At 41.9% G+C, this 12973-nt stretch overlaps 1 long non-coding RNA gene across 3 annotated transcripts in view; it reads left to right on the top strand.

Annotated features, from left to right (window-relative positions):
- Positions 1 to 12973, top strand: part of LOC138268645 (uncharacterized) — a 210069-nt gene that overhangs the window by 32285 nt on the left and 164811 nt on the right. For all 3 annotated transcript variants that reach the window (XR_011200043.1, XR_011200042.1, XR_011200044.1), the window contains exon 3: positions 10341 to 10402. This is a non-coding gene — a long non-coding RNA (uncharacterized lncRNA). The remainder of the gene's footprint in view (positions 1 to 10340; positions 10403 to 12973) is intronic.

The following is a 12973-nucleotide window of genomic DNA, read 5'->3' as shown; positions in this document are numbered from 1 at the left end:
AGGTGGGTCTCAGGAACTCAGGAACCTGGAGGAGCTGCAGCGGCAGGGGAAGCGACCTACCCTTGGGTCAGGCCATAGCCGAGACATTTTGGTCTTACGACAATATATCTGTAATATGCTTTGTGGAGAGGCATTCAGCCTTCCCTCTTCGTCCACTACAGCATACTGCATGGGCCACTGATAAGTCACTTCTGTCACTCGCTAACCACTGTGAGTCATGGCATTCTGCCCTTTTCGCAAGCCACATCTGCACACAGAGCAGGTCTCCTAAGTGCTGCCGACTTCTAAGGCAGGGTGTGCTTTTTGAGACAAAAACATATTTTTGCGTTTAACCAATGCTTGTCATTTTAACACCAACGACAAAACAAGAAGCAAGGTTTTTGTGTTTCTCAGTAAGTTAAATTGTACAAAACATAAGCGAAGCGGTTCTCGCCAAAATACAAATTTTCCTGTAGGCGCAATCCTTTTTCGTTCTAACCATGTCACCCCTGCTTTGTACTAATTCTGCCGCTGGAGGGCAGTGTGGAGCTCAGAGTGGGGTTGCAGGAAGCCAGACTTTCCAAAAACAGCCACCCAGCACATTTATCTCAGTTAAATAATTATCACTTGTCTGGGTAGGACACCCTGTAAGATTGACTAGGAATAAAAGAGACATCATTCTTTATGAAACAGATTGTCTTGACATTCAGAATCACAACTGTGCTTTTAGGAAAACAGCTGCTTTGAGAACATCATGATATAAAATTAAATGAATCACCTTCAATGGTGGAAAAAGTACATAATTATAAGGGCTGTATTTAAATATAGAAATCTTTTGGAGCTGATCCAATATTTCGTTCTCGAAAGTGGATATTTTAAATGCATGGAAAAATGAAACCCTCCTTGCAATGGAACCATGTGGGTATTTTGCTGCAATCTGGCGCCACTTGGGGTGACACCAGAAGCGGTCTGCATGCTAATGATTCATTTTGTACAAAATCTTACATTAGTTTTTGGGCTGGCGTTAGCTAAGGCAGCTTGAATATATTAAAATTATATATGTATATAAAATATTCTTAATCATAGCAGCAGTTCTCTTCATCAACTGATCCGTAGTGCAATTCACATTTTTCTTCTGCCCACCAGCATAGGGCACAGGGTAATGGGCCAGCACACTTCAGCCATTGGTTAACCTACCCCTGTAACAAGGAACACATCCGCACACAAAGTAGTTCCATTCAGTGCTTCCCTTGGATTCTTTTTAGATCCTGGTGTGATAGCAACACACTTTATACCAGCCCCATCTGTTGTTTTTGATGTGAGCACAGGACATACTTCAGCCTAGTTAGTTCTTGACTTCTGCTCTTGCAGTTGTAAATTTCTTTTGGAGTGTTCTTTGACTGCTTCTTTTTAACAGCATGCCAGTGTGTGTCCATTTGAAACTGTTCCTTATGAAGAGATCATCTTTTTGGTATAGGTGCAGTGAAGTCAATCCTGTATGTTATGCTTATATGTCTTTCAATTGAGGACTGCAGTTATAGGTGCACATGAGTTTAATTTGGTTTCAAAACTCTTGGAGGTGCTAATTGTATGTCATTCTAGTTTACTTTCAGTTCCTTTGGTTTTATTCTTATATATGCTACAAATTGATGCTGCTATTTATTCCAAAACCCTCAAGTTTTCTCTCTGTACGGCCTGCTTCATCTATGCATCTCTCTCTGTGCATCTGTCTTCGCAACCCACCCTACCTTTGCAACACTGTCTATCTGAACATCTTTCTTTGTGACCGTAACCATCCATTTCTTTGCATATCTATCTATCTGTATCTATCTGTCTAGCAGCCTGTCTATCTATCTATGCAATCCTCTCTATCTGTAATAAAGATTTATAAAGAATATTACAAAAAAAACTGTTGGCAAGTTAAGGGGCTTGCCGCCAATGCCAGACCTATTCTCTTTGTCAGTGCTGGTTGCTCATAACTTGGGAATGAATATTTATCTTGGTTTTCTTTACGTATTATTCTATTTGGATATTGGAATCATTCAGGAATGTTTGAATGGCACATTTTAACCCCAATCTGTTTCCAGTATGCAAACAATGTTTAGTTGTGGAGGTGTTCTTTTTAGAAAATGCCCAGAGGTGTTTTCCATTAAATGAATGAATTCTCAATCATCGAGTAATTTTACAAGTAGGATAAATAATACTGAGTGTGGATCTATCAGTGGAGTAGTGGTGCCAGCAAAAGTAGTGAAACTCATAGGAGTTTTTTAAGCAGAAGAAACAATATTATCACTAGAATAACCAGTAATGCACCAGAACTAGTACTAACAGTACTACCATCAATTGTTGATATGTGTGTTGTAGTAGTGGGGTACTCATACTACTACCAGGGAACACAGTAGTAGTAATATTAGCAATTCCACAGTGTGGAACTATTACTGGACCAGTAGTGATACTCACAGGACTTTCTTTAGTAGAGGTAATGGGGAGACATAGTACTTGCTGCAGTGTTAATAGCCTACCAGACGTTGTACTAACAGTACTGCTATTAGTTGTTGATACTTGTGTTGTAGTTGTGGAGTGCTAATGCTTCAAATGGGGATCACAGTAGTCATAGCAATAATTATTGGTGTGAAACATTTAGTGGAGTAGAGTAGAAGCAGCAGCAGTAACACCTAGAGGAGCTTCTTCAGTAGAAAACTAGTGTTACTAGCGGTGCTGCTAGTAGGGTTTTAGCAGTAGTGCTAACAGTACTACCGCTGTTGTTTGGTTATAGAACAGTAATATTAGTGGCCGTGATAGGTAACACAGTCAAACTAGTAACAGTAATAGTTGGCGTAGAACTACTAGTGGAACAATGGTGGAGTGGTACTAATAGTTTCTTGAGTAGATGAAACAGGATTAATACCAGCAATTCTTGGTGTTTTAGTAGTAGCGCACCAGCAGGAGTACTGATCGTAGTGGCAGTACGTATTGCAGCATGTGGTGGTACTATTGTGACTATTGCGCGTGCTCTAGCACATTATCTTTTATAATTTCAGCAAGAAGCAATAGTTTCTGCAAAATAATCTCACCACAGTTATCACCAGTGGCTTCAGCATTACTAGTGCTCGTAGATCTAAAGGGAGCACTAGTGGCAGCAGTGACGAGAGCTACTTACAATTCAAACGTCCTGTAGACGTTTTTGTATTTAATGAAACGTCACAAATTATTTACCATATTTCATTTTAAAAAGTAGAATAAATAAGACTATTAACTGAGAAGAGAGTGGCTCTCTGTGTTATTATCAGGGCTGTGGGAATTATGGGTCAAGGCAGCACCAAATTATGCAGCAGGTTTGGATACATTATACAGCAAGAAAAGGCTATTATGCGGCATAATGAGGCACATTTGTTGACAGCATTACTTCATTATTTTGTAATTTTTATTCACTGTAATAATTATTTGGGCAAAAATGTCATGACATTATTTCCAGTTTAACAACCAAATACAGAAATAAACAACTGAAAGATGACCACTTAAACTTCGCAAAGGGTCTTCCTACATATGCTAACACATATCTCCACAGTCTTGGTAACTTTGGACCCATTTGAGTAGGATTTTTTTTTGTTAAAAACTGCAGATTCTGCATAATGTGGCAAATGCAGCAAGGCCTTAATTATGCGAAAAAAGCAGTGGCCGCAGAATCGCATAACTCCGCTGACCCTGGTTATTATACTATAAAGATGAAATAGAGCACATGTAATAGACAGTAAGTTTAGTTTGGTGGCTCATGAGTGTGGAAATAACACAGATTCCTCAAAAACACACTCACTCCTTCCAGGTATATTAACACCATGATCAATCACTTATAAACTGACACACATCTCTGATGTGGAAGGCTCAGGAAGCTGGAGAGAGAGTCACACCTCTAAGGTTTTAATGCAGCAATTAAGAAGGTGAAAAGCAGGCATGTAACTTTGTTTCTGATTTCCTGTAACGGCTGTTTAATTTTCCATCAAATGTCTGTGAAGCCTTTCAACTAGTTGAGCTAGGAAGTAAATGTTATTTTTAGCGAAAACAAATTATGTAGCAGATTATACATTTAATGAGACTATGAAAATCTGTTTGACATCTCAAGGTTGAAGAATTTATAAAGCAATAAATAATTGGTTAAGGGGGAAATGGGCCAGCCCCCTTAGCGTTTCCCACCTGGCGAGGAAAGTACAGTATTTCTTTTATGTCTATCTGACCTCTCAAAACAAGCCATGCCTGAGGGTGGGAATCTGCTGTCTCCAAAGGGTGTGCACATGTCACACCCACGTGCTCTTCCATGGTGGGGAATTAACAGTGCTCAGCTCGCCAGCTTCTTTCCTGTAGACAAAGCAACAAGCTTCAAGCTCCGTTAGCTTGAAGTGCAAGGAATAATATATTGTTTTCACATTCACAAGTGGTGTGAAAAGCCGGACCTAACTCGTGAAGTACGAAACATTCCAGGAATGGGTTGCAAAGTTGATATCTTTAGGCCACATTTGGCCCCAGGAAGAAGGCAACAGCGAGCCTTTATCCTGATCATTTTATCCTATAGCGGACACTTGGAATTCTGACACTGACCCTTTTGTCTTGTAGCGGACAGTTGATATCCTGACACTGACCCTTTTATCCTGTAGCAAACAGTTGGTATCCTGACACTGATCCCTTTATCCTGTAAAGGATAGTTGGTAATCTGAAAACTGGAATTAGACATTCATTCACTCTGTATTTTGCAGGTGCAGCAATTAAAGAAATGCATGATGTTGGTGCAGCCATTATTAAAATAGGGGGGCCCGTATGTCAATGTCCTATGAAAAGTATTGTTTATTCTGATCGCTTTGGCTTTGTATTCCCAATGGGTGCTGACTGTTAAAATGAAACATCTTGCTCAATAACCCCATAAGTTAACACTGTGTGTGCCGTTAATATCAATAAGTTTGCAACAGTTTCTGTCACTCACCCTTTTATGAAGCTTGCTATTTCACCTCACTGAACTGATGAGTTGCAATATGGAAGGGGGCTTGGTGTGGAAACAAGACATACGTTACTCCATTTGACTTTCGTACGTGGCTACTGCTTGTAAACAATGCCGCCTTCCTTTTGTCTATCTCTGTTCATCCTTACCGGTTAAGAGAAATAATGGCCGCTTCGCGGATCATCAAGTGAAGACATCTACTATTGCAAGTTAGACTTATTTTCATATTACTGTAGAGCTGCTACTCTTCAATAGTGCTAGTGCGTTTCACAAGTACCAATAGTAAATAGAGTTGCAATAAGTTGATAGAGCAGAGATAAAAGTGTTACCCGAAGTAGGGTAGTGTGTTAGAGGGGGTATCAATTTTGGAATTTACATTTGAAGAATGTCCTCAATTTAAAGATTGTTCAATCTTCCCAAAATAGTTAAGTGTTACCAGGTCACATATGATGCCAAGACGTAGTCTTCCATGTCATACAATAGATTTTGAGTTCTATTCTCGTCTGGATTGGGAGCCATAGGAGTACCTCCAGGACTGGCATAATGGGATTGAATTTTTGCTTGTAAGATAGTAGTAATTCACAGTATTCACGATGGCTTCGACTGAGAGCAGAAAGGCGGACTCCGGCAAGGACAGCATTCCTACAATCTAATACTATAAGAATAACAAAAAGATTTCTCAAACTCGAACAGAGCAATTAATTGATCCATTATCAGCTGATTTTCTTACAGGAGATTTTTAAATTTTCCTTAGGGAGTCTAGAAAAAATGTGCAAATATGGCTAATTTGTGCAGAATGATTTGCATAAACGCACTTTTAAGCGTGAACTAAGCTTCTATCGCCATGGTAATTTTTATGATGTTTGAAGTTGACCCTCAGTTTACATATTTGCCATTAATTCTGTGTTTATGTGAAATGGGATGTACCAAGGGGAGGTCACCAGCAAGCACAATTTCAGGATGAACTTCTTTCTGGTCATCACAGGCAGAGCTAATCAAATCCGTTGCCACCGTGGCTGCAGAAGGCTATGGAGGTTGCCCGGTAACGTGGTTGCCTGAATCTGAAATATTCAATGCCCATTGCGCTGGAAATGGGCACCATAAGGTTATTAGGGGCAGGGCGTAATTGAAGAACAAATTCTTACCAGACATTGTGGTCACATGTATTCTGAGTAGCTGGAAAATAAAATGCCTCCCACTTTGAACGAAGACCCTAATGACACTGAAGGAGCGAATACAGCACTCATTTGGGCTGCTTCCCAGCGGGAATCCTGAAATCTGTTTATGTTTTTCCATCTGTATTTTTGAGTCTATGTTTTGCAGTATGTTTTTTTGCAATCTATATTTTTTGAGCTATAGTTTTGAAGTCTGTGCTTTCACGGTCCAGTTTTTAAATCTGTGTTTTTGCAGTCTATATATTTTTCAGTCTGTGTGTTTTTAAGTATCTCTTTTGAGTTCATGTCTTTTCAGTTGGGTGAAAAAACATGCTCCCTGCATAGGTTAGCTCTTGAGTAGGCCTGGGCGAAATTTTAATTATGCCAGAATAATTTTGGATTACCGCTTTGACGCAAAATTACCGAATATTATGCAGTTATGCCCGTTATGAATAATCTGTCACAAATTCCTACTGAAGGAGCACAGAAACAACAAACTCAGCTGTTGTTCCTGTTCTGTTGCATTTAGTGCTATTTATGCATCCTTGGGTCCATTTTGGACTGAGGGTGTAGTTTGCGCTAAGAAAATAGTGCTAAATGCTGGGTGATGCTCCTCGAGTAATCTCATATAATATTGCATAGTAACACTACAGCAATTTACGTGCGTCATGCCCACATCTGCACCAGAGACTCTGGGCATAGCACCACCTGAGCTGCTCAGTCTGGCCCAGGTGAGGAGACTTCGAGTGAGTCAGATCAGGTTCGAGGCCTACTGGCACCAGCAATGCCCCTGTCCAGAGAGCCATTCAGCCCACTGCGATCACTGCTGCCACACTATAACAAATAAATACACAACACTTGCCGCATTCTTATACATCCTCCTATGGTGAAAAGACATCAGGCCTCGCATCAGCAAGTGCTGCTGGGACAGATTTCGTAATTACTGCTAGGGATACAGAAAAGGTGTGAAAACTTAATAAACACATGTCAAAATTGGATGGGGAGGAGGAGGTAGTGGGATCCAAGATGGCAGTGGCACAGAAACACAATCAGCACCTAGTTCTGCAGCTCATAATAGCTCAGTGGGTTAATGTGCCTTTGCAGATAGCTGTGTAAAACACATCAGTCGAATCTATTTGGTCCTAATGTAACTTTCAAGTTCAGTAACAGGGTACCATCACTTCCAGTTTTTTTCAGTACCATGAGCCAATTCTAATCATTGTGTTTGTTTGTTTTACGAGGAGTTGATCATTAAAAAAAAAAAAAAAAGTTTTATTTTTAATTTATTTTTATATTTTATCATTGAAATGATACAAAGAACAAAACCCACGCCAGATTTTGGGCAGCTCCATGTGTCGCAGCATCTGCATTTTGACTACTTATATGAGGGTCACTGCATATTGCCTCAACACAAATTTAGACTTTCAACTCTGAATAAGGTACTGGATGCCAACTAAGATAGGACCAAGCCACAGTGCCCGCATCATCATCACCAGCTATATAGAGTCTGGTCTATGGTGGCAACCACTGAACTGTTGGAAAGTCACTGAACTGTCGAAAATGCCACAACAATGCCAGAAGCAGAGCTATACAATTACAGATAACACCCAATCACAGACCGATGGTAGATGTAGAGGGGCCTCTCTAACGGGCTAGACATTCCGGCCAAGAAGCACGCGACAAACTAGGTACAAGGGGCTCTATTATGTAATGCGGTGGGTGAGTAATGGGCTTGTGGAACCCTGGGGCACCCTGGTATTCTAGAAGGGGCTGCATATGTTTGTGCACCCAACTTCTGTAATAATGACCGCGCCAGTGCCATCTTCAGGGGGTTTGTCCTCGTTTTCATGGGCGTATGGCCCCGTGCAAATGAGGGAATCACTTTGCCTCTGTGCCCATGCAGTATTATGAATATCGGCGTAGGGGCAAACAGGCCCTTAGGAAGCCCAATGACAGTGCGCCACAAAGAGGTGATGCACTATCAATGCGCCCCCTCAAGCCAGCCTTCTGGAAAAGGAGCCCATATAGCCCTCAGACATCCCCTGGTAGGCAGGTACAGTCACTCGAAGCACCGGCCTGCTAAAGGATCTTTCCCCATTCTTTAAAGTACAGGTGGCATTCCGCCTGCACTGTGAAACATGGAGCGGCCTGTAAACAGACGCTCTATATTTCAGTCATGAGGGCAGCACATTCATTGTAATAGGTTGCACTGTCCCTGTTTGGGTCTTCACAGCTGTGTAAAGAACACTGTGGTGCAAACATGAACAACTCACTCTATCTGTAATAAGAGCCCAGGAGGGGTACTGTAATGTTGCAGTGCAAGCTGAAAGTCTGGAGTCATTACATCATGTAACTTATATCAGGAGATATCACTTCCTTGCAGAGTTTAAATTTAAACATTTAAAGTCACCCAACATTAGCTTTATAAATGTTTGTGTGTGTGTATAGGTATACATATTTTCATGTATATTGTTTATATTTTTTGTCTTCAATTTTATAATAGTATTCTAAATGTAATATTTAAAGTAAATTGGAATACAAATGTTAATTTATTGAGTGACATTAACCATGATTTAATTGTAATATTTTTAAATTATTTATTCACTGTATTGGATTATGGTTTTAGTAATTGGTAATGTTTTATGGTTTAGGGATGAGTTTAAAAAATGGTAGGTGTATTTTTTTGTTGTTGTAAGGAATAATGGGTGTTAGGGTACAGGGATGAGTTGTGTTTAATGGCAGTATGGATTGTTTAGGGTTCTGGGGTGTTTAGAGGTAGCACGGGATTCTTAAGGCTGAGCATAAACATTCAAATGTATGATAGACGCCTAAACGTCCCTCGGGATAATGTCAGCATTAACAAATTAAACCATAAAATAATTGGATAAATAGTCCTAGAATACAAGGTGAGGGCTGGGGGTAACCCACTCACTCCCAAAAGTATGCCTAATTATTCAAAATGCAAATGTGGCATTTGGTGCTCTATAATGAAGTGAAATGTGCCAAGTACCCATTGTGGCTGCGAGGACTCATTTCACTCTATATAAAAAAATAAAAATAAAAAACAACAAACCACAAGTGCTGCATACTCCAACCACTTTTTTATGTTAGGCTGGTGAGCTGCGATAATTCGCTCATTTTTTCATGCGATCATCGCTCAATGAAGCATTGTGGCATAATAAAGTATTTTGGGGAATTTCTCATAACAAGTGCAGTGTAAAATAACTGAAGGTACGTGAGATTATTTAGGCTTAACAGGAATTTTAACCAGGCACACTTTTTCAGCCTGCGTTGGGGTGCTTGCCTGTATTCAAGCTCTGGTACAAATACACCTTATCTTTCAACCTATGACTGAAGCCATGTCTTCTCCCTCAAGGCAATATAAACATTTGGAGTGCATTTCTGGGTAAAGTTACCAAGCAGATCCTCGCGCCGCTGACATACACTTTTTCCATTTCCAATGAGGTTTGAGTCTGATCAATGGAATTTCATTTGGAGTGGTCTTATATTGCTTCTGTGCCTATTGATTGAAGAACTGTCTTTTCATATAATTCATAAGATACCATTATAACCGAATATGTTTAGTCTCATAAGTGCTTTTTTTCTTCTTTCTGTAGGTATTGGGGAAAAAAACAATCTATAAAAATTCATTAAAAACGTTCTCAATTATGTGTTCGTCTTTTCTGATGTCATGGAGAATATTTAAAGAAAAAAATGCGCTTATCTTTACTTATTACTGTATCTCCCAAAATCACCACTTAGAAGAATTTCAAAAGTATTCTTGTTTGAGATCAGGGAATATTTTAAGACCTATTGGTGTATCTTTCTGAAGGGAGACTGATTAAAGCTAACTTATGAATGAGCCTGACCTCACAGAGTGTTTTTCACTTATTTTATAAATCACATTTATGAGTGAAATACTGTGGCCATATTTCCCCTACGCTCTCTATCAAATCAGCCATACATCACTTTAACGTGTTGTTCCAGGGTTGCCAGGGACGGTACTCCATTATAAGGGCCCTACTACACACACAGACCAGTCAGGGAGGTAGTAGTTGGGGAAAAAAAAAACTATTTATTCTGTTTCTTTCACAGTATTGTCTTTGACTCAGGAAAAAACAGGAAAATAAAACGGAGATAAATAAAGGTCAACGTTCTGTTAATTCAGTGGTCTTTTCTTTTTGTTAAGCCTTTTTTTTATCTACTTTCTTTCGCTCCAGGTTCTTCTCAGGCCCTCGAGACCCGGGTACATGAGGTGAGAAAAAACAAAGACCAGGGTCAGGTATGTGGTCTTGTGTGTTTAAGCATGCACAGAGAGGGGGGTAGTGTGTGAGAGGATTCTTTGTGCACCAGGAAGTAAAAAAAAAAAAACAAGACAGTAAGGGCCATATTTATACTTTTTGACGCAAAACTGCGCTAATGCTAGCCGCCGGCGCTGCCTGGTGTGCGTGGAAAAAAACAACGTACACCAGGCAACGCCGGCGTAGGGGGATATGGCGCTTGGGCGCCAAAAAATGGGGCAAGTCAGGCGGAGGCAAATTTTTCGCCTCAACCCGATTTGCGCCATTTTTTTCGACTCCCAACCCCCATAGAAATGACTCCTGTCTTAGCAAAGACAGGAGTCATGCCCCCTTGCCCGATGGCCATGCCCAGGGGACTTCTGTCCCCTGGGCATGGTCATTGGGCATAGTGGCATGTAGGGGGGCACAAATCAGGCCCCCCTATGCCACATGAAAAAAAAAAAAAAAATACTTACCTGAACTTACCTTAATGTCCCTGGGATGGGTCCCTCCAGCCTTGGGTGTCCTGGGGTGGGCAAGGGTGACAGGGGGTGTCCCTGGGGGCATGGGAGGGCACCTCTGGGCTCCTTCCGAGCCCACAGGTCCCTTAACGCCTGCCTTGTCGAGGCGCTAAAAAACGGCGCAAAAGCGTCCGTACGTCATTTTTTTTGACCCGCCCACTCCCAGGCGTGAATTTTGCCCGGGAGTGTAAATACGGCGCACATGCCTCGGAGTAAATTTTTTAGAGGGGAACGCCAACCTTGCATCTCATTAACGCAAAGTAGGTGTCCACGCTAAAAAATTACGCAAACTCCATGGACTTTGGCGCTAGACGCGTCTAACGCCAAAGTATAAATATGGAGTTAGTTTTGCGTCGGAATTGCGTCAAAAAAAACGATGCAATTCCGGCGCAAACAGCGTATAAATATGCCCCTAAGTCTACACCCTTTGTGAGCTGGCCCCAGGCCAGCCAACATTCGCCCAAACGTCCCCTCTGTGGCAAGACCTGGGTCCCCATGAATTAGTCTGGGTGGTGCTCCGGGCTAACATAGGTGTTTTCTTTCAAGTGCCCCCACGGTCCTCTACACCTTCCCCCTCCTACCTCTGCCCTCCTCAATAGTGAAGGGATTCGATCGCATAAGCAATCATGTACCCGGAAAAGCCACGTCCCACAGGGGACGTGGCGGGCTTCAGTGTTTCTTCCGGTCTCATCGCGGTCTTCTCCTTCAATTCTGGCTCCTCTCCGGTGTACTGCTGCAGTCCCTTCGGCCAGAGGGTCCTTTGCCTTGTGGGTTCGCTGCTTTTTGCCTCCCTCCTCGTCATGCCACTCTTGCTCTTCTTTCTTGGCGTTTCCTTTCTCTTCCTGGTTTTCAGTTTTTAGGATGTCTGTATGCTTCTCGATGCGTACCGGCATATCGCGCTCTACAGTCCCCCACAGGCACTGACCTGGCAGTTCGGGGCTTCTCAGTCCGTAGTTCTACATCGGGGAACACAGCACCCTGTCACATTCGCTCACCCCCATGTGTGGCTGGTTTAGCCATATGTCTATGGGATACCTTGAGAGAAAATCTGCGTTGGTCTGTGCGGTACAAGGTGCATGTCGTATATGAAATACAAAAGGTTTCAGGGCTAAAACCCATTGCAACACTCTAGGGTTGGAATCCTTAGGGCATGCTAACCCGGTTATTGGGGCATGGTCTGTAAGCAGCGCGAAGGGGCATCCAAGCAGATAATACTGAAGAGCTTTGACTGCCCATTTTATGGCCAGCCATTCCTTTTCCAGGGTGGGGTAATGTTTCTCCAGAGGTAGCAGTTTCTTACTGATGTATACAATGGGGTGTGAATGCCCTTCCTCATCGTTCTGTGACAGGACGGCACCTAGTCCTTGATGGAGATGTCTGTAATGTGAACGGTTTCTCAAAGTCGGGGCACCGCAAAACGGCGTTAGGGGTCAATATCTCTAAGTTTTTAATAGCTGTCATATGTGGGCTTGCCAACCAGGCTATCTTATTCGGTCGACTTTTTTCTAGCAGGTCTGTTAGAGGGGCTGCATGTGTTGAATAGTACGGGATGAACTGTCTATAGTATCCCACCATTCCCAAGAAGGAACATATGTCCTGCTTTGTTTTGGGAGGTAGTATCCTTCTAATTGCCTCTGCTTTATCCAATGGGAGTCATATACGGCCCTTCCCTATGACATACCCCAGATACTTAACAGAACTCCGGGCAATGTTACATTTTTCTGGGGTAGCCATCAACCCAGCATCCCTTAGGGACTCTAGAATCACTGCCAAGTGCTGTAGGTGGTTTTTCCAGGTACAACTTTAGATGTCTATGTCATTGAGGTAGGCCACTGGGTATTCTCGATGGGGTTTCAATACAGTATCCATAAGAAGCTGAAAGGTTGCTGGAGCCCAGTGCAATCCAAACAGCAATAATGTAAATTGATAAATTTCTGAAGGAGTAGAAAACGCTGCCTTTTCTTTGTTCGGGGGATTCAGGGGAATCTGCCAATAGCCCTTTGTGAGATCTAAGGTAGAGAGATATTGTGCTTGCCCTACTTGTTCTAATAG

Source organism: Pleurodeles waltl, chromosome 12, assembly GCF_031143425.1.
Source record: "Pleurodeles waltl isolate 20211129_DDA chromosome 12, aPleWal1.hap1.20221129, whole genome shotgun sequence".
NCBI lineage: Eukaryota > Metazoa > Chordata > Amphibia > Caudata > Salamandridae > Pleurodeles > Pleurodeles waltl.
This window is presented reverse-complemented; position numbering and strand designations above follow the sequence as displayed.